Source organism: Acinonyx jubatus, chromosome C1 (assembly GCF_027475565.1).
Source record: "Acinonyx jubatus isolate Ajub_Pintada_27869175 chromosome C1, VMU_Ajub_asm_v1.0, whole genome shotgun sequence".
Taxonomy (NCBI): domain Eukaryota; kingdom Metazoa; phylum Chordata; class Mammalia; order Carnivora; family Felidae; genus Acinonyx; species Acinonyx jubatus.
Window position 1 is genome coordinate 183,995,520 of NC_069381.1, and position 21,874 is coordinate 184,017,393.

The 21,874-nt window shown below is 40.7% G+C and overlaps 1 protein-coding gene across 11 annotated transcripts in view; it reads left to right on the forward strand.

Moving 5' to 3' along the window:
- The window catches only part of CFLAR (CASP8 and FADD like apoptosis regulator), a 98,251-nt gene that overhangs the window by 17,122 nt on the left and 59,255 nt on the right, over window positions 1-21,874 (forward strand). The window contains exon 1 of one of the 11 annotated variants that reach the window (XM_027053578.2): window positions 9,067-9,281. The exons of 3 other annotated variants lie outside the window; for them this stretch is intronic. The gene's annotated coding sequence lies outside the window, so the exon portion shown is untranslated. Of the gene's footprint in view, window positions 1-9,066; window positions 9,282-11,748; window positions 11,890-13,103; window positions 13,290-17,413; window positions 20,558-21,874 lie in introns of those variants that run through there. 7 more of the 11 variants (XM_053215555.1, XM_015086341.3, XM_027053572.2 and 4 more) reach the window with 7 other exon arrangements.

A 21,874-nucleotide genomic window follows, 5' to 3' on the forward strand; every position in this document is an offset into this window, starting at 1 on the left:
GATTCCAACTCTCTGACATTCTAGAAAAGACAAAACTATGGAGACAATAAAATGATCAGTAGTAGCAGTATCTCTATATGGAGTGGGAGTGAGGGGCATTCTATTCTCAGTATAGCTACTTCTAGTTAACACTAGTCAACAGGTCTCTCTGATAGGGCTCTAGAGTTGGACTCCCTGCTTTTGAACCCAAGCTCTTCCAATTATTACCTACATGACTTTAACCTCTGGTTACTTAATTATTCTGCCTCTATAACCCTCAGTTTTTTTCAGTAATAAAATGAGGATAATAGTTCTGCAGAGAATAACATGATCTGTATAAACAGCATATTAATATTCCCATGATAAAATAGTAGCTACCATGTACTGCATGCCTATTTTCAAATGGTAGCTCCCCTTGTCAAAATATCTTTGCAGGCTCTAGGAGGGGATATGTGTGTGATAGCTTCTCCACTGGAGTCTGCCCTGAGCCATGGGGAAACAGCCCTATTTCTAAATTCAGTGTTACGTACTAAAGCAGTATGTACTCTTCGATGTCTGACTTCTTGCCACTAGCACAATGATTTCTTTCCTAACATTTTATTTTTAATATTCAGTCAAAAAGAAAGGAAAACCAGAGTGTCTGAACATTTGCTTTGTGTTGCAAAAGGGCTCCTTGCTGTGGGGCAACAGCATGGAAATAGGTCATCTCAAGTAAGGAACAGCAGCAGTATGACTCGGAAATGCCACATCTGTGTCAGCGTCTCCCTCCAGGCCTGGGACATCACTGAACCAGTTGGTGGCATTAGGCTCTGATTATTTTTCTCTCCTCTGACCTTGACTCTCTCTGTCATAGTCTGTACTCAACACATTCCTTTAGTGCTTCATGAAGGCAGATGACAGATAGAACTCTAACAGACCATAAGAGAAATCAGATGGACAAGGAAACTAAAGAAATACAGTAGAGGGATGTGTGACCACTGAAACAAAAGATAATTGAATCCTGGTTGACAAAAAGAAGGGGGTCAAGGACAGAGTCAATATTTAAGGGGAAAACAAAGGAAAGGAACTCTATCTATAAAGAGACTGAGATGGAATGACCAGAAATGTGGGAGGTTCATCTGGAGAGAGTGGGCTCCTTTAAGCAAAGGAAGAAAGGGTTTCAATAAGTGGGGAAGGGGGCAGGTCAAATATGTCCAACTAAGATGAGGTATGCCTGTTGGATTAGGAAACTTCAACAATCTTTTCCCACTCCACTTTGGAAGCTCTGGCAGCCAGGCCTTTCCTTTGCAGATGAGAGGTTAAAAAATTCCTCTTGCTAAATCTGAACAATCTAAAGGAAAAATATGAAAATACTGACAATGGAAGTTCCCCAAGGAAATAGCTCAACCAGATTATCCAGTGAGATGATCAGAATGGATTAGACCCATTTAGAAGCTCAGAGCTTCCCATCCACTTTTGTTTGCCTGTTTGTTTTACTTATTTATTTTTAAATTTTTATTATTTATTTTTATTAAAGTGTTTTATTTATTTTTGAGAGACAGAGAGAGTAAAAGCAGGAGTGGGGGAAGGGCAGAAAGAGAGGGAGACACAGAATCCGAAGTAGGCCCCAGGCTCTGAGCTGTCAGCACAGAGCCCAACACAGGGCTTGAACCAAGGAACTGTGAAATCATGATCTGAGTCGAAGTTGGAAGCTTAACCGAATGAGCCACCGAAGTGCCCCAAAAGTTTATTTACTTTTGAGAGAGAGCGTACAAGTGCGCGTGCACGTACACACACACGGAAGGGGCAGAGAGAGAGAGAGGGAATGAGAGAATCCCAAGCAGGCTCAGCACTATCCGTGCAGAGCCCAACAAGGGGCTCGATCTCAGGAACCATGATATCATGACCTAAGCTGAAATCAAGAGTCAGTTACTTAAATGACTGAGCCACCCAGGTGCCCCTGCCTGTTTGTTTTAAAATCAACTTTATCAACGTGTAGTTTACATAAATAAATACATTTATTTAAGGTGTACAGTTTAATGACTTTTGACAAATATATACCCCCATGTAACTACCATCCAATCAGTTACAGAATATTTCCATCACCCCAGGATTTTTCTTATCCCCCTTTATAATCAACACTTTCAGGCAAACACTGATTTACTTTCTGTCACTAGAGATTTGTTTTTTTCTGTTCTAGAATGTCATATAAATAAACTATATAGTACTTTATGTACTGTAAAAGAAATCATACTTGTACATTTTGTGTGTCTGGATTCTTTCACTCAGCACAATATTTTCTTCCCAAACCTTTCGGTTAAAAAAATGTTCAATCATAAAGCAAAACTGAAAGAATTTTACAGTAAACACCCATATACCTACTACTAGATTATACTACAATTGACTCTTGAACAATGCGGGGGATTAGAGGTACCACTCACCCATGCAGTCAGAAATCTGTGCATAAATTTTGACTCATCAAAAACTTAACTACTAATAGTTAAGTTTTTGACTCATCAAAAACTTAACTACTGTTGACCAGAAGCCTTACCAATAACATAAACCATTGATTTCTTTAAATAAAGTAAGCTAAAGAAAATGTTATGAAGAAAATCATAGGGAAAAGAAAATACATTTATAGTAGTATGCTAAAAAATCTGCATATGTGAACCTGCACAGTTCAAAGGTCAAATGTTTTAGATTCTACTATACTTGTTTTAACACATCCTTTTGTTCATTCTTCAATCCATCTTATTTTTTGATGTATTTTAAAGACATTAGTACATTTCCCCTAAATAATTTAACTTGCATATCAGGCATAATTATCCATGTCGTTGCATGAATCTTTGGCTTATTTCTTTTTACTGCTAAGTAGTATTTCCATTGCATGGATATACTGCAATGGTTTATCCATTTGTCTATTGATGGAATTTTAAGTTGTTCCCAATTTGGGGTTATTATAAGTAAAGCTGCTGTGAATGTTCATATACAAGTCTTTGTACAGATACATGCTTTTATTTATCTTGAATAAGTACTTAAGAGTACTTTTGTGGGGTCATATGATAAGTATACTTTATAATAAGTAGCCGAACTGTTTTCCAAGTGGTACCATTTTGCATTTCTGCTAGCATTGTATTAAAGTTGAAGTTGTTCCATATTCTCGCTGATACTTTGTATTGTCAGTTCTTTTGATTTTAGCCATTCCAGTAGGCTTTTAATTTGCATTTCCCTAATAATTATTGGTATCAAGTATCATTTCATGTACTTATTGGCAATTGTTTTGTAAAGTGTCTATTCAAATCTTTGGCGTATTTTTTTTTAAATTTTTTTTATTTAAAAAAATTTTTTTAACGTTTTATTTATTTTTGAGACAGTGAGAGACAGAGCATGAACAGGAGAGGGTCAGAGAGAGGGAGACACAGAATCTGAAAACAGGCTCCAGGCTCTGAGCTGTCAGCACAGAGCCTGATGCGGGGCTCGAACTCACGGACCGAGAGATCATGACCTGAGCCAAAGTCGGCCGCTTAACCGACTGAGCCACCCAGGCACCCCTCTTTGGCGTATTTTTAAAATGGGTTATTTGTTTTGTTATTATTGTTCATATATTCAAGTTTTATGTCCATTGTGAGACATGTATTGGAAATATTTTCCCCTGGTCTATGGTTTTTCCATACTTTTATTTTCAATCTATTTGTATCTTTGTATTTTAAAAAATGTTTATTTATTTTGAGAGAAAGAGAGAGTGAACAGGGGAGGGGAAGAGAGAGAGACAGAGAATCTCAAACAGGAACTGCACTGTCAGCAGGGAGCCCGATGCGGGGCTCAAACCCACCAACCACGAGACAGTTACAGCTCGAGCATAGGTTTTTTTCAATACAGTCTAACAAGCTTTCCTTTTGATTAGGTTATTTGAGCCTTTCCATTACGTATACATATGTGTGTGTATATATATATATATATATATATATATACACACACACACACACACACACATATATATACACATACATACATATTGTATGTATATACATACATATGCATACACATTACATATGTATATGTGTATATATATATGATGGTTTATTTTCAGAGAGAGAGAGAAAGAGAGTGTGAGCAGGGCAGGACAGAGAGGGAGAGAGAGAATCCCAAGCGGGCTCTGCACTGTCAGCGCAGAGCCCAACGAGGGGCTCAAACTCATAAACCTGCATCAAAATCAAGAGTCGGATGCTTAACCGATTGAACCACCTAGTTGCCCCCTTTTCCATTTAATATTATTATTTACATAGTTGGATTTGCATGTGCCATTTTACTTTTACTTTTTGTTTTCTATATGTCTCATGCCTTTTCTGTCCCTTTATATCTCCTTTACTGCTTCCTTTTGCATTAAGCGTATATTTTTTAATGTAGTATCTTAATTTCTTTAATGATTTTTCAACATATTTTTTAAAGTTATTTTTTAGTGATTTCTCTATGGTTTACCATTTACGTCTTAATTTACCAGAGGCAGCTGGGATTTATACTAGCTAGTTCCAATGAAATATAGAAATCTTGCTCCTACATAGCTCTATTCCCTCTTTCCTCCCTTTGTGGTATTTTGTTATATATCACATCAATTAATGTTATACATTCAAAAATACATTGGTACAATTATTACTTTTCCATCTGTAGTCATTTCCTTATCCCAGTATAGCTTTGCTCCTACCCACCTCCTTTGTGCTATTATTGGCAAATATATTTCACATATATTAATTTCTCTGTTATAGGCACGATGATCCATTACATTACTTTACACAATTGCTTTTTAAACCAATTAAGAGGAAGAGAAGAAATATTAATTTATACTATTTTCTATATTTTCATTTTTTTGTTTTTAATTGAATTATAGTTGACATATAATATTTGTTTCAGGTGTACAACATAATGATTTGACAATTACATTATGAAATGCTCACCATAAGTATATTTACCTTTTGTCACCATACAAAGTTATTGCAATAATTTTCCTTATGCTGTACTTAGTCTGGACTTATTTCTTTTATAACTGGAAGTTTGTACTCCTTAATCCTCTTCCCTTATTTTTCCTATCAACCCCCTCCTCTGGCAGCCACCAGTTTGTTTTCTGTATTTATGAGTCTGTTTCTATTTTTTTGTTTGCTCATTTGTTATGTGTGTTAGTGTTTTAGATTCCACATATAAGTGAAATCAAATCATTTGTCTTTGTCTGACTTATTTCAGCATAATACCCTCTAGGTCCATCTATGTTGTCACAAATGTTAAGATTTCATTCTTTTTTTTATGACTAATATTCTATTGTGTGTATATATATATGTATGCATATATGTATAAACATCTTTTTCCATTCATATATTGGTGGACACTTAAGTTGACTATTGCAAATAATGCTGCAGTAAATATAGGGGTGCATATATTTTCTTGAATTAGTGTTTTCATTTTCTTTAATACCCAGTAGTGGAATTACTGGATATTATGGTATTTCTATTTTTAATTTCTGAGGAACCTCCATACTGTTTTTATTTATACTGCCTTTTATAATTTTGTAACTACTTTTTTTGGTGCTCTTTGTTTTTTGTGTGTATTTGAATTACTGTCTGGAGTTATTTGCTTTTAGCCTAAAGAGCTTCCTTTAGTAATTCTTGTAAGGCAGGTGTGCTAGCATAATTTTTTTGTTTTTGTTTGAGTATTTCACCTTATTTCCCCAATCTTATTTTCATAAGGTTGTTTTGCTGGATATAGGATTCTTAGTTGAAAGGTTTTTTTCTTTCAGCACTTTGAATATGTTTTCTCATTGCCTTTAGCCTTTATTTAGTTTTTGGTGAGAAGTCAACTATTAACCTTACTGGTATATACTTGTAAGCAAGAGTTGTTATTCCTTTGTTGCTTTCAGGGTTTATTCCTTGTCTTTGACTTTCAGCATTGTTACTGTAATGTATCTGTTTGTAGAGCTCTTTGCATTTATCCTATTTGGAATTTTTGGAGCTTCCTGGATGTATAGGTTACAGTTTTTGAATACATTTGGGAAGCTTTTAGCTCTTATTTCTTTGTATATTTTTTCTGCTTCTTTTCATTCTCTTCTTCTGGTATTCCCATTATGCACGTGTTTGGTGTGCTCCATGGTGTTGCACATTTCTCTGAGGCTCTCTTCATTTCTCTCTGTTCTTTGGCTTGTATAATCTCCATTTCCTAGTTAGCTTATTCTTTCTTCTGCCAGTTCAAATCTACTGTTGAGCCCATAATAAAGTTATTTCCACTCCAAAGTTTCTATTTGGCTCATTTCTATAATTTCTGAGTTATGTCCCTGCTCTAGGGACTGAATATCTCTTTATTGGTAGTCTCTCTTTGATATGACATTCATACTGATGAAGGAGTGTGGGCCAAGCTGAGGGCAAAATACAGGCTAACAGCACGCTTCTTTCCCACCCACCCCTCCCCACCCCAGGTGGGATATGTGTGACATAGTATGTAATATGTGGCTTAATGATGTGTGATACGTGGCTTATGGCCCCCTGATATATATCTGAAGGGTCTCATGACTGAGGTTTTATTAAATGGTAATAAATGGTTGCCTAGCAACATCTAGCCCCTTAAGGTCCTGGAAACCTTGCTCCCAAAATACCTTAGAGACTTACTCTATCCCTGACCCCCTCCCAACCTGAGGGTATATAATGAGTTATCCATCATGACCCCTGTGCCGCTCTTCTGCCCACGGGTCCTGTTCCCATGCTTTAATAAAATCACGTTTTTGCACCAAAGATGTCTTCAAGAATTCTTTCTTGGCCATTGGCTCTGGACCACTCCATGCATCACCCCCAAACTTCATCAGTACCTTTCTTCTTTAATCCTGCTTTTCTTTAGCTCTGGGAAAATATTTATAATGGCTACTTTGAATTTTTTTCTGATAAATCTGACATCAAGTTGCTCTCACAGGCAGTTTTTATTGCCTATTTTTCCAGTGTATGAGTCATACCTTCCTGTTTCCTTGCATGCTTCCTTGTTTTTTCTTTGGAAACTGGGCATTTATTACAAGTACCAACTCTGGGTGCTTATTTTTCCTCCCTCGTCCTCCTCACTTTGTTATTATTATTTGCTTGTTTATTTGTTTAGTGACTGGCTGGATTATTTTAGTAAAGTTTACTTCCCCCCCCCTTAAATTTCTGATGTTTTTATCCTAGTATTATGGTAATTTGGCTACAGCTCTCTTTGTCTTATTTCCTGACCACACCCAGCTGTTAAACTTCAACAGTTTACTGCCTGATTGCTCTATTATTTTCAATGCTGTCCTGAGACATAAATTTTTCTATAAATGGATCCAATCAACTTCTGGGTCCTTTGAAGCAATATTTTATGAGGTCAGTGTTATTATCTGTTCTCACCCAAGGAGGGCTTCCCTCAACTGTCTTTATCTTTGGTTCTCTCTGGCAAACTAGCCAACTTACAATTTAGCCCATATCTTGAATCTCCTCACAATTGCCTAACCCCAAAACCCCCAGGTTTTTGAGAGCACTGCTTGGCTTACATTTCTCCATGTTTTTGGCACATGAAATCACTTCCTTTAGGAAGAGATTTAAGCTATGTGTTTCATGGACGCCCCCCCCTCACCTCCCTCAATTAGAGAGCCAGGGCTTTGGGGAAGAGGAAGAACAGTGGCAAACTGAGTCACATCTCTGCTCTTAGGGGCTGAACTCTAGGTAGAGGAGGGGGTAGTAGCCTGAGGTCCTCTGGCTTATCTCTCTGGTCCCAACTACCACTTCCGAGGTGAGGGTGATTAGGTCCCTAGTATTCACAGCACTCTAGCCCAAGGTAGATCCTCTATTCCATGAGTGGACTGGATGGGAGAAAAGATCCTCCATCTCTCAACCACACCTACCCAGGATTTAGCCTTAGCGTCAGGTACTAGGGCCTGGTGAGAATTGCTGACATTCTGCTCCACCCCCTGGAATTATGGGGAGAGGAGAACCTGTGTTCTTGATTGCAGCAGAGTGGGGTCTCTGCTGAGTAGAGAGGGTGAAGCGGTCCTGGTTGAAATACTACAGATTCTCACTCGCCTTTCTTATCACATTTTCATGGATTTTCTTGAATAGACATTTTTTTAATTTGCTGTTTTTCTCTTAGGACTATTTCCAAGGGTTTAAGTGATTATTTGTTGTTCGCTTGTTTTAAAATAATTTTCATCAGTATCACTGGGGAGTGGGTCATCTGAGCTCCTCATGCTGTCAGGCCAGTAGTTAATCTCTTGGTGTTATTCTTGCAACTTTCCTATAAGCTTAAATTGATTTCAAGAAAAGTTAAGAAATAAAAAAAAAAAGACACAGAAGAAAGTGGTTTTTAGGAATAAACATTAAAATATAAAGTGCTTTTGCACTTGCGATTATTATTCATTCCCATGCATTGGTATCCAAACACTAGCAGTGTTTGCTTGCTCTTAATGACAACTAAAACTACCTTAAACAAACACCCTGGGTTCATAGCCTATCCAGATATTGAGGAAGAAGACAATTTTACTTTACCTTTCAACCTTCTTTTGTCTGGTCTAAGAATTAAATTGGCATATGACAGATTAACAGACTACAAAATTTAATTACCTACCTATCAGGCAGTCAGGCAAGTGAGGCTTCTGTGTCATTCAGAGATAAGGAGAAGGGAGGGGTCAGGGGCCTGGGACCTCAAAGGGAAGGAAGACAATTCACAGGAAGATGAAAGAGAGTAAATGTTCGGTAAACAAATGTTTGCTGGGCCAGACGGAAACAATGGGACAGAGAGAGGAATTTTAACAGACTTTGCTAAATTCTTCCCTGTCTAAAACACCTAGTTCATATTATACTATAGTTAACTATGTTGATAGGTCCCTTCCTAGAGCACATCCAAATTCGTCTACACAGTTAGAGGGAGGGTCAAAGGTTCTTTCCGAGTTTGTTTCTTGAAAATAATCACCAGAACAATCCACATGCCAAAGACACATTTTGGGGTGATATTTTTTCTCCCCTGCTCAGTAATAGAGGGTATTAACAGCTGGTTGACTGTGGCACAGGAGTGTTTTAATTCAAAAGGACTCAGGGACTGGTGAGTGGGGGGGCGGAGGGGGGGTCTCTGGGTTTAACACAGTGAACGTCAGGCCATCAAGCTTTCTTAGCGGCTTTTCCTGGGTGAGCAAGGCCAATGGAGGCGTGACTGGGCAGGAAGGCGCCACGTCCGCTTCCAGGCTTAGGCTTTCAGTTTCCTTTCTCCATCTTGCCTACGATTTTCTGCGTCAGTGTCAGCGAAGCCTGACAGGGCAGCCTAAGAAGAGCCCCGCGGTGAGCAGGACGGTAAGTGCCCAGGGCTTGCTCTCCCCGCTCCCCACCCTCCCCAGATCCAAGACTCGAGGCTGGTGGGGGCGGGGGGGGGGGGCCCTCCCCTCCCCAGCCGCCCCTCCCGCCCCTCGCAGCTACTCGCGGACTAGCTCTTCCCGGAACTGGTCTGGGGCGGGAGAAGCCAGGCAGGGGTTACGGGAAGAGGGGGCCTTCTGGCAGGTGACTCAGTCCTGTGGGGTCCTTACCTCGCGTTGGACTGGCAGGCGCCCTCCCGGGGGCGGGAGGGGGCGGCTGGGGGCGGTGGCAGGGGGCGGTGGCAGCGGGACAAACCGCCTAACAAACCCGCTCCCTCGCCCTCCCCCACCCCACTTCTCAGCAGGGCCGCGGGAGGCTGCCAGGGTCCCGGGTGCTGTCCCGAGAGCCCCTACCCTCCAGCCCACGTAACCCTTGCCTAACACTGAAGCTCCAGAGGACGAATAAACGTTGCTTAAAATTGAGAGTTGCTCAATTCCTGGGGTAAACTGTTCAAAAGACTTGGCTTTTTTTCTTTCGAAAAGTTGATGAGAAAGAAGACTTTTCCTGCAGCAGTATGTATGTGTCTCCGCCCGAGTAGCTGGTCTGGCAGGAATTTTTACTTTCTCCCCATAGCCTGGTGAAGTAGGTCAGGACTGTTGTTTTTCACAGCAGTGCAATATGTATTTTGGCAAATTGCACTGAAACTTTGCGAAAGTTTGGAATGATTGGTAAGATTTTGGTTAAGCCTTAGCTTAAACTTGTTCTCCGCTCCCCGCCTCCCCCCAAAGAACTGGGAGACGTTGAGTTCAAGATGTTATTTCTTGACTGTGTCCGGATTGGGACAGAAGGACTTGTTCTTTTTAAACATTAACAGTGGAATGCAATAGAACAAAGGCCACTGAAGTACGTTTTTGGTTCAAGGGAACAGGAAATGAGTAAGGGCGTAGGTTAGTAAGGACACTAAATTGCCTCGAATTATTTTCATTTGTTGACACTTGAAATTTTTTACGCAATGAGACTGTAGTGCCAATAGAGAGAATATGTCAAGCATTTGGACACCGACAGACCTGGGTAATCTAAAATTTAAACTGGGCTCTGGTGGGCTTGACCTACTTTAGTTAAGATATTAAAGATAAGAGGAACAGAATTTTTGGTATTTTCCCTCTGGTGGTGCCCCTAAATAATCTTACAATAAAGTTCATTAGGAAAAAACTTGGCTTAACTCCAAAATTTAAAAGAAAAGACTCAAATTTGGAAAGGAATTTTGAATGTTTGCCATACAGAAGTTTTCCCTTTTCATGTTACCTTGTGTTTTACTTACAGCTTCTGGGATGAAGGTCCTGATTAAAATGGCCTTTTCTAACGACTTTATGTTTTAGATTTCTGTTTGTTACTGACCTTGGTACTTCTCTGTAACACTATATTACTTACTAGCTTGCACCTGCTTTAAGGAGACTGAATCCGCCTGCAGGTGTGAAGTGCACCTTGCCCCCTGGAAATGGGCGTGGGTGGGTGGGAGTGTAGTAAAGGGCAGTTTTTTCAGGGTAGCAGGGGGCCTACCGCAAATTGAAACGGAAGCAGGTTTCGTCTCTGGGGCGCGAGCCAGACCTTCACTCTCAGTGGGGAGGTGGGGCGTAGCCGCAGCACCCACCCACTTGGTCTCCCCCAGCAGCACGTTAATTCCCCGGAGCGCCACGTGGGCCCTTTGCTTACACAACGGAGAGTTTCGGGACAGCAGCGCATGTGCTCTCGTGGAGTTTCTTAGGTGTGGGGGGCTGAGGGTTCTCGAGCTTTAAGTCTCTTGTGGGTGGCCTGGAAGAGGCGCACAGGGGCTCAGCTGGAAGAGGCTCGCGGAAAGCCCAATGGGGAGTGCACCTGTTGATGCGTGCAACGCTCTCCTCCAGTTCCCGGAGTACTACTCCCGGCGCGGTTTCCCCTAACGGCAGGTCCCGCACTGGTGGGTCCCCTTCCCGCCTGAGATCCAGCGGGAAGAGCCGGCCTACCCGGGCATGAGTAGAATAAGAATCCTGTCCGTCTCTCCTCTCTCGACCTGCGCCCCCTTGCGGGAGTCGCCCTGGGCTCCGGGGCTGTAACTGTCCCGGATCCTGGCAGAAAAGGGTTGAGACTCTCTTGGCCCTTCCGGCCCGTTCTGGAGCCTCCTGGGGATTCATCTTACAGCAGTATAAGTCACGAGGCGCGTCACTTTTTTAAATCTGAGGAACGGACTCCGTTTGGTTATTTCTTCTTTTGTAGGGCCGCAAAAGTTAATTAAAGTCGTGTTTTTGGACTCAACTGACTCCTTTCCTTTGATTCAGTGTAATCCTACAAACATTTATTGAGCTCCTATGGGCCAGGCTGAGTTCTGGGTGCTGGGGACATAGAGACGGAACTGAACTTGGTTCCTTCCCCCAGAGGCTCTCAGAGTGGTTGGGGGAGACGGAGCAGTTATCCACACGGGTAACTTGGGCTTAAGGGGCCTGGAGGGGGGCCACTGACAGGGGAGAAATGGGAGGAAGATGGTGGGGCCAGTTGGAGAAGTAATGACAGGTAACAGAGGGCAACATGTACTCAACGCTCATTCTTGTTTTCCGTACTATGCATCAGTGAGGTAAGAAACACTATTTCTCCTTTATGTTCAGCTTGTCACCTCCTCTCCCAAGACTTCATAACCCACCCACGAATGTTCCCTTCCTCTACATTTTCATACACTCTGTGGCTGTCTTTACACTTACCATGAATTGCACTTAACACTCTGTATCCTAATACTTTTCTTTAAAAACTTTTCAGTTAAGTTGTATTATAATTTTCTGTGTTAAAATTCATGCAGAGTAAATAGAGAAAGCTCTCAGGAGTCTGTTCCCTAAGATAACCAAAGGTTGCAGTTTAGTGTCTTTTTCTGACATTTACACACTCAAATACAGCCTTTTAAGTGTTTTTAAATATATAATTTTTTGCTCTTTTGTTTTCTTATTTTGTATGATGCTGTTCAACTGCATTTCAGAACTGTTTTTTTTTTCTATTAACATCTCTATTTTTCTCAGATGTAATTTCACTCCCCTCTGGCATCAGTGTTTCTAATGATTTTTTCCCCCCTAATGACCACCTTTCTTGTTTCTGAGAATATGTATATCCACAATTTACATTTAATTCATCTGCTTGCTCATATGCCCCCAGTGTTTTTTCTCCCTCAATTCTGGGTTTAGAGAAGTAATTTCTTCTTTGACTCCATGTACATATGAATGAATGAATGATGAATATGTATATATTTTAATATTTTCTTTCCAGATAAAACTGCTTTTTTCTCTGATGGTCTCTGCTTTTAGCCATATTGTCTTTATTTGGCCATTTAAGTTTTTGTGCAAAACAAACAGCTTCCTCATTGTTTTCTTCTTATTCTATATATTGGGTGGTCATCTTTGGTGATTCAGTACTTGTGAAAGATGTGATATAACGTTCATGTATATATTCAAGATGGTTTGTGTCTTCTACATGGAACCTTTCTACTGGAGAAATTAACCCATTTTATTTACATTAATATCTATATGCTTCAGTTTTTCAATATAATTGAAAAATCCTCTTGTAGTTCCGTGCTCCAAGGTTTAAAATGTTCCCCAGGGTAATGGTTTCCTTTTATCATCTGATAAGCTTCCTTACCTACTTGTCAAGTTCTTGAGTTGTTTTTGTTGTTTTTTTTTAAACTTCTTTCAGATCTTCACTTTAGCTTACTATATTTTGTTTGTTTGGTTTTGGTTTTGGACTTGAAGCTTTCAAAAAGTATAGTTTTTTAAATCAGTGATATTTGTTTTAAAGAATAAAGCACATGAAAATCTTGCGTGGATACTATCTGGTGAATGAATCAAATTCCTTGCAAGAATTGAATAAAATAAATAAATAATAAGTTAATTATTCCCTACATTCAGCATTTACTGAGCACCTGCATTTACTGAGTCTATCTTTTTCACCCGGGTTGTCAACAGGAATGCCACGGAAAGTAGAAAGAGGAACCAGGTAGGAAATGAGAAGCTGGAAACAGGTACCAGAGATAATGATGGGGCTGAAGCAAATGAGGAATTTTAGTTTTCTTCTTCACTTTTCTTCATTTTCCAGATTTTCCTATAGCATCCAAGTAATGCTTTTTATAATTAAAAGAAAGAATGCTATAAAAATAGGTTTAAGAGCTTTGTATCTCCGGTATTATGCACAACTTGTGATTTTGAACACGACTGTTTCCTGATGGGCTAACCTTGTCCCTTTAGCTACTAAGAATCTGTTGTATAAACTGAGAAAATATACCTATTAGGTTGAATTTGTTTAAGTTTATTTATTTATTTTGAGACAGAGAATGCTAGCAAGGGAGGAGCAGAGAGAGGGAGAGAGAGAGAGAATCCCAATGTGGGGCTCAAGCTCCCAAACCATAAGATGGGTTCTTGGAGCGCCTAGGTGGCTCAGTTGGTTAAGCATCTGACTTCAGCTCAGGTCAGGATCTCATGGTGTGTGAGTTCGAGCCCTGCATCGGAGTCTGTGCTGACAGCTCAGAGCCTGGAACCTTCTTTGGATTCTCTGTCTCTCTCTCTCTCTCTCTGCCCCTCCCCAGCTTGTGTGCTCTCTCTCTCTCTCTCTCTCTCAAAAATACATAAAAAAAAAAAAAAAAAAAAGATTTGGACTCTCGACCAACTGAGGCACCCCAGGCACCCCTAGGTTGAATTTTTAATTCAAGCTAGTCTTGTATAGATGGGCCTCAGAGAATATTTGCTAAATATTTTATTTTACTGTAGCATAACTGATACCTTGGTTGTTTCTTGACCCCCTTTTGAGTCCTTTGATGAAAACCTTGAGAAGAGGGAATGTGTATCTTCCTGATAGCAGTTGTATGGTGATAAAGAAGACACCAAACAGCCATGTGATAGTGTGAGGCATTTACTACATTCATCAATTTACTCTGAGGCTTCAATTTCCTCAACAACGGCAACAGCAACAAAAACCAACAGGCAAAACTGAGTTTAAGCAGGATTCCAAATTTTAATGCTTCAGCAAAGTCTGAGTTCAAAGACCAGATCTTAGTTCCAAGTAGTGCAAAGAAGGGCTGTGACCTAGCCTTAATTCTTTGTACGTATCTGAGCCATACAAGGTATTAGTAATTTTTTTAAAAGTTTATTTATTTTGAGAGAGACAGAGACAGTGTAAGTGGGGGAGGGGCAGAGAGAGAGAGGAGAGAGAGAGAATCCCAAGCAGGCTCCGTGCTGTCAGTGCAGAGCCCAACGTGGGGCTCCAACCCATGAAGCCATGAGACCAAGAGTTGGACACTTAGCTGACTGAGGCACCCAGGTGCCCCAAAGTATTAGTAATTTTGTTGATGTCCTATTTGAGAATTCTTTAAATTTAGGCATCTTTGAGTCCATCCTTTGAGAATTATACCACACACAGAGGACCTGCCTAGAGACTTGGCAAAAATGAAAATCCTGACACATAAATCTTAGGGTTTTAGAAATTGTGATAAATGCAAAAGGTAAAATTTTAGCTAAAGGTACAGGGAGATGTACCTTTTGTTAACACATCTTGGCTAGAGATGTTGTATTCTGCCTGTTCAAGGTGAGGTCCTGCCAGGTCCTAGGAAGCCCTGCATAGGGGCTCACCCAGCCTTTTACAAATCACATTTAAGCCACTGTTACTTAACCAATAGCATTGTTACCCCTTATATTTGCAAGAGCTACCTTTCACAATCTGTTTCCTGGATCTAACAGTCAGGTTCCAAGTATGATATCTGCTCCCATCTTGCTTCATTGTACATTGTGAAAGGATGAGTAAGCATTACACATGTTCAGGCCTGCTGGAGCTGTGTAATGATGACCAGTCTGTTTTTGGCAGGCCTGGCCAGGGCTCACCACAGCCTAATGAAGGTGAATGAGAACCTACCAATCCTCAAGGACCTCACCACATATGACAGGTACCCAACTAGAATAAGATAAATGCCAGACGAAAGTAAAAACAGTGCTACGATGGGGCGCCTGGGTGGCTCAGTCGGTTAAGCGCCTGACTTCGGTTCAGGTCATGATCTCACAGTGAGTTCTGGCCCTGCGTCAGGCTCTGTGCTGACCGCTCAGAGCCTGCTTTGGATTCTGTGTCTCCTTTCCTCCCTGTTCCTCTCCTGCTTGTGCTCTCTCTCTCAAAAATAAATAAATAAAGACTATAAATAAATAAATAAATAAATAAATAAATAAATAAATAAATAAAACAGTGCTACTAAGCAGCAGGAGATGACTTGATTTGGGGATCAAGATAAGCTTATGGAAGTGAAGTCTTGAAAGGTGGGGTAGAATTTCAATAGGTAGAGACTGGGAAGAGGGGAGGAGCTTTCCAAATGGAGGCAAATGCTTGAGCAAAGAGGTTGGGACAGAAAAGCACTGGCCAGAGACCATGGAGATATATATTTGCAGTGAGTTTAATTACAGGTTGGGCAGAACTCTTAGGTATTCTTGGGGAGATACTCTTAGGTGCTTGGGCTATGTAGGAGAAGTTTGCCCTTGTGGAAATTTAACTTTGGTTAAGATCGAGTGGGCCATTGCATTAAAAGGATTTACTTTTATTGCCCCTGGTGATTCTGTTTATGTTTTTGTATCTGATTAGATGATTTATAATCTCCTTCTATCTAGATCCTTTCTTGTTCTGTGGTTCTTTCATTCCCTCATTTTCTGCAGCTTCTATGCAACTGTTATAAAACAGGGAGGTGATTGGTGGTAATGTTATGTTGGCGTTTGTGGGAGCTTCCCTGAGAGTCATGGGCCTGAACTTCATTAAAGAACTTCATAAAAATATCTTCTAGGGGAGCACCTGGCTGGCTCAGTCTGTTGAATATGCAACTTTTGATCTTAGGATTGTGGGTTCAAGCCCCATGTTGGGCGTGGAGCCTACTTAAAAAAAGAAAACAAAATTTTTTAACATGAAATTTATTGTCAGATTGGTTTCCATACAACACCCAGTGCTCACACCAATAGGTGCCCTCCTCAATGCCCATGACCCACCCTCCCCTCCCTCCCACCCCCCATCAACCCTCAGTTTATTCTCAGTTTTTAAGAGTCTCTTATGGTTTGGCTCTCTCCCTTTCTAACTAAGAAAAAATGTTTTAAAAAAATCTTCTAATTTTATGTCTTTTTTATAATTGAGATTATCTATTGTTTGTGGGAAATTTGCTATAATTGAAGCACATGGCTTGTGAAGCCAAATCATGTTTTAATATATAATTTTAGCTACTAATGCATAATAGTGGTCAGTAACATCTCAACTTGGAGTGTTTATGGCTCAGCTTCAGTATATGGTCATCTAGACTATGTTTGAGTATGTATCTGTAGCATTCCAGAAATCAGGAACCACATAATGATCTGTTACTTATAGACCTCATTTTAAATATCTGTGTGTGTGGGGGGGGGGGGAGGTTGTGCAAAATGGCATTTCATGTGCTCTCTGAGGTTTAAAATGCCTCAGGTGGAGGAGGAAAGAGGGTTCATTATATTAGCTGCTTGAATTGTTACACAAACTTCCCACCTCTACAGATTCTGTACACAAACGGGAGGAAGGTGGGTTCTGTTAGGTTCTAGAACTCCCATGAGATGGCTACTTCTCTTTTGCCCAGGATCATGTAACCCCTTCTCCTTGATCCTTTCAGAATCTTCTGGGTGACTCTCTCGGGGACTTTATGTTCATATCTCAGTGGGGATTTCCAGACACATGAAAGTTCCAGCTTTGCATGCTGCTTTCTGCAGCTGGCAGAGCTGGCTTTTCTCCATCACTGTTCAGTTTTGTGGTGTTTCAGGGAAATTACATTTGCTTTCATACTGTGACCATGTTTGTTTGTTTGTTTTCATGCCATGCTATGACCTTGCTTCAGATACAGAAGCACTACAAAGAATGGAATATTCAGTATGTCTTTGGACACGTTGAGGTATAATGGGAACCAGTTATGCTGGTGGCTGTGCTGCTGATTACAGAGAATGTTATGTGCTTTAGATACCAGATAGTTTGGAGGCAAAATTGATATCCTGTGAGAAAGATTGAGAAGCCTGACTTAAGTTAACCACACTTTACTCTCGCCTATTGGGACTAATGCTGGATACCAAGGAGGTATGTTCATAGTACTGTGATAATACAAAAAAGTTACTGGCTAAGTCTGTGTGTGCTTTTCCCAGGAAAGCTTTACACAGTAGGAGATGCTTCAGCTGGCCCTGAAAACTGAGAAGGGTTTTGTTTTGTTTTGTTTTTGCTAGACATGTAAGTAGAAGAGGGTAGTCCAAGCAAAGGCATAGAGGCATGGGAAAGAACTCTGTGTTGAAGTTAGGTTGAAGCCAAATGTGCAAAGTCTGTGTTAATAAGAGATGAAGGCAGATGCTGGACTACAAGGAGCCTTGAATGCAAAGAAAATTGGAACCTGCAATGGGAGATGAGGAATCATTGGAAGGTTTAAAACAGGAAAATGACTTAGTTCAAGCACGAATGTTATAAAGTTCATTCTGAAAGGAGATCAATTTGGAGGGGTTGAGACCATAGGCAGGGAGAACAGAAAGACCAGGGAAAAAGTCTGGGTGAGAGATAGTTGCTAGAAGATAGTTGCTAGGAGAAGTTGCTGAAAGAGGGTACTGAGGAGTCAGAGAAGGTTAGGGAGGTATTGCATAAGCTATAGTGGTCTGAGGTGAGCCAAAGAAGACTTTCCAGGAGGGATTAATCGGCAGCATCAGACAGAGTAGTGTGCCCAGGTAAAAGAGGGCTTCCAAGTGACTTTGGATGTAGCTACTAGGACGTCACCAAGTTCCCTACTTAATGGGAAGTAGACCACTGTCAGCAGGACTGGAATACTAGGGTGAGCCAAGTAAGACACTTACTTCAGGCACAACGTTTAAGAGGGTGCTCACAAACTCAGCAATCAAGATAAATAATCTTGAGGCATCTGGGTGGCTCAGTCGGTTAAGCGTCCGACTTCAGCTCAGGTCATGATCTCACGGTCCGTGAGTTCAAGCCCCGCACTGGGCTCTGTGCTGACAGCTCAGAGCCTGGAGCCTCTTTCAGATTCTGTGTCTTCCTCTCTCTCTGACCCTCCCCCGTTCATGCTCTGTCTCTCTCTGTCTCAAAAATAAATAAATGTTAAAAAAATTAAAAAAAAAGATAAATAATCTTTAAGTGTAATATTTTGAAAAAAAATTGACATTAATGCAAAAAAGTCACAATGAACAAAATATCAGAATTTAAAATAGAGACAGCGTCAGTATTACTGATTTTTCTTTTGCCTCAAGTTCCAGTATGGCTTGGCACAGAGTGTCATTATGTAAGGGATATGGTGGGAGGGAGGATGCAGATAAGGGGCATACTAAGGAGTGAATTGAAGTTGTGGGAGTTGAAGCACTGAGTGCAGACTCTTCCTTCATAAGGTTCCATTTATGTGAAGGGAAATAAAGTGAAAGGGTGGTTGGCCTTGGGATCTCAGGCTTAAGGTCTTTTTTGTTTTATTTCTTTTTTTAATATTGGAGAGACTTGAACATGTTTATAAGCTGGAGGTAGAGAGAGGTTGATGAAAGAGTGTTTGTAGGGGCTCACAGAGACAGAGGGCATGGGGGGTATGGGGTGGATGGCCCTGGAAAGGTGAAGGGCAGCAGGTGATGGCCCCACAATGGGAAGGTGGAAGGTTGTGGAAACTTATGCCTGATAAATGGCAAGGTCAACTGATGAGGGATGGCACTAGTAGGTGGTGAAAGTTAGAGCTGTTAGGCAGCTGTAGAGATGGAGCTGACCAAGGTCCTGTAAAAGTAGTTGCTGAGTGACAGTAAGGACTAGGTCAGGTTGAAAGCCACAAGGGTTTGGTGTGATCTTTCCCTCTCTCCTTGGCATAACTTGCTACTCTAAATGTATGAGTGGAGGAGGCTTACCATCCAAAGATGGGATGCTGGGGTGGCCAACTATCCTGGTTTTCCCAGGACTGAGGAGTTTCCTGATGATACAGACAGGACTTTTAGTGCTAAAACTGGAAATTTCTGGCAAATCAGGACGAGTCATATACCGAAGAGCTGGTGGTCAGGAGGCAAAAGGGCAAGATAATTGCAGGTGTTGGTCAGAGAGAGTTAGCATGTGCTCTAGGATCAGTCCAGGGAGAAAAGGAAGTGAGGCCATTACCTGGTAGCAACTTGTGAAGACTCCAGTTATTCACTGATTCATTCAGCAAATACTAATTGAGTGCCTACTATGAGTCAGGCACTGGGGTCCTTGCCCAGGATTTAACCACAAAGAAGATAAAAATGTCCTCATAGATTATCCTTCTGTGGTGGCTAAGGTCAGTTGATGCTCAGGACCCATTCCCATCTCTGCCTAGAGGATGGAACATTACAAACTGCATTTCCTAGACTCTTTACAACTGGGATGTAAACTAAGTTCCGGCAGCTAGGTGCAGTCAGGCAAGATTTGTAAACAGAATCAAGGTAAAGCCTAACAGCTGGCTGCTCTTGTTAGTTTCTCTGTTGGCAAGCATGGTGGTGGTGAGGTAGGGATTTGGGCAGCAGCAGTTACCATGTCCACTCACCAGATTTAGAGGTGTTGGAAGCAGGTGGTGTGGTCGGATGCTTTCTGATTTCTGGGTCACTCCAATGCAGGTGAGCCCAGCACTCCCAGTGACAGCCTCCTGACTCCCCACTGCCCTGGCTGAACCAAGATCTTTCTGGGTATAGAGGAGGTTTTTTCAGAAGCCCAGGCAAGAGCCATTTCCTCCAGCCCTTACAACAGTTTTGGAAGCACCTGTATTACATGTATTTCTACTGAAAATACCTGGAGTGTTTTTTGTTTCTAGAACCTGGTACCACCCCTTCTATTAGTCAGTGTTGTGGATTTTAACTCTGGTGACATCAGCATCAGCTTTGTTTAGTTTTTTTAAATGGCAACGGTCCCATGACCTCCATGTGAGAAATGAAACTGGAACCGGTCTTAGTTGCTTTGGTTGTGAAGATTGGGGACAGTTTGAAGCACTGTGGAGATTTTGTGTAGGTGTGGAAAAGAAGAATTAAACTAGAATTTGCCAGTAAGGGGAGAAAAAGAAAAGGGGGATTTCTTACAAATTTTAGAAAACATACCCAGATGCCAGTTTTGTCTGGCTAGAGAAGGTGAACTGCTTAAAACAGTAGCGTGAAACCAAACTGACAGAATATTAACCGATCAGGAGGACTGGGTATTTGAAAACAAGAAAGAAAAAGAGTTGGATTTGGATCCCCACTTTGTCTCTCAGCAGCTGCAAGTGAACTTCTAAGGAGGTGAGTGGAGTGCTGAGCTAGGCAGCTCAGGCAGTGGTAGTTGTGATGGGGGGAGGGGGGTGCTGGCAAGTGGTGAGCACTGTCCTTTCATGGAACTTTAAAGAACTCATTCGAACTGCCACCCACTCCCAACCCCCTCTTCTCCATCTTTGAACCATGCTAAATAAAATCTGACCTGTTCTTTTGGAGGATAACTTTGGGATGCCTCCAGGCTTTCTTGTTCTAATATTTATCTATATATACACCACGGAAGCTCTAAAAGCATTTTGAATGCTGTGAGTTGGTTTCTATACAGCATGCTTTGCTTCTCCCTTTCCTCCTCCCCTACACCTGTATTTTCTTTATACAGTGCTTGTGAACTGGTAAAGGCTGGGTGTGGAAGAGAAAAAACTAATTTTTTACTTTGAAAATGTGTAGGGTTTCCCTTTGGCTTATTATAGTTTTCTAATTTTGTTGTACTGTGGTCAGAGAATGTGGTTTGAGGCACATTTATTTTGATATCTGTATACCTATTTCTCTGCTTATAAAGTAAAATGTTACAAATTCAGTCATTTCCCCTGTACATTTTTAGCTAGTCACATTCTGTTCATCCTGTAATGGAAACTACTTTTCTGAATTGAGTATTTATTATTACTATGTATGTTTTAATATTTTCACTACATACACACACACATACACACATTGCTAAACAATATATGGTATTATTTTTAACAGTTAGGATCTTAATGTGAATTAATCATATGGTATGTATGCTTTAGCAACTTGCTTTTTGCTTCAGCAAAAATATTTGTTGTGTTGTTTTGTGTTTTGTTTGTGAGATTCATGTAGTTCTGGTTCATTCCTTTTCCAGGCTGTATAGTTTGTATACCTGTCTGAGAGTTTTTAAAGGATATTTACTTAGAAATGAAATTTTCATGTCATAGAGTAATGTATATTTTTTATCTTTACCAAATATTGTCAAATTGTTCTTCAAAGTGGCTGTACTAATTTATGATTCTTCTAGTAATGTTGGTGATTTTATATTTCTGTGACAATTGGTAACAGATACTAGCATTTAGCTGATGGGAAGTAATATCTCATTGTAGCTTAAATTTGCATTTTGCTGACCACTATTATGGCTCAAGCATCTTCTCTTATGGTTAGTGGCTATTTGTTTTTTTCTTCTGGGAAGTGCCTATTGCCCATTTTCCCTTTGGGTTGCTTGTCTTATACTTATTGATTTGCAGGATTTCTTTCTTTCTTTCTTTCTTTCTTTCTTTCTTTCTTTCTTTCTTTCTTTTTAATTTTTTTTTCTTTTTTAAAATTTACATCCAAATT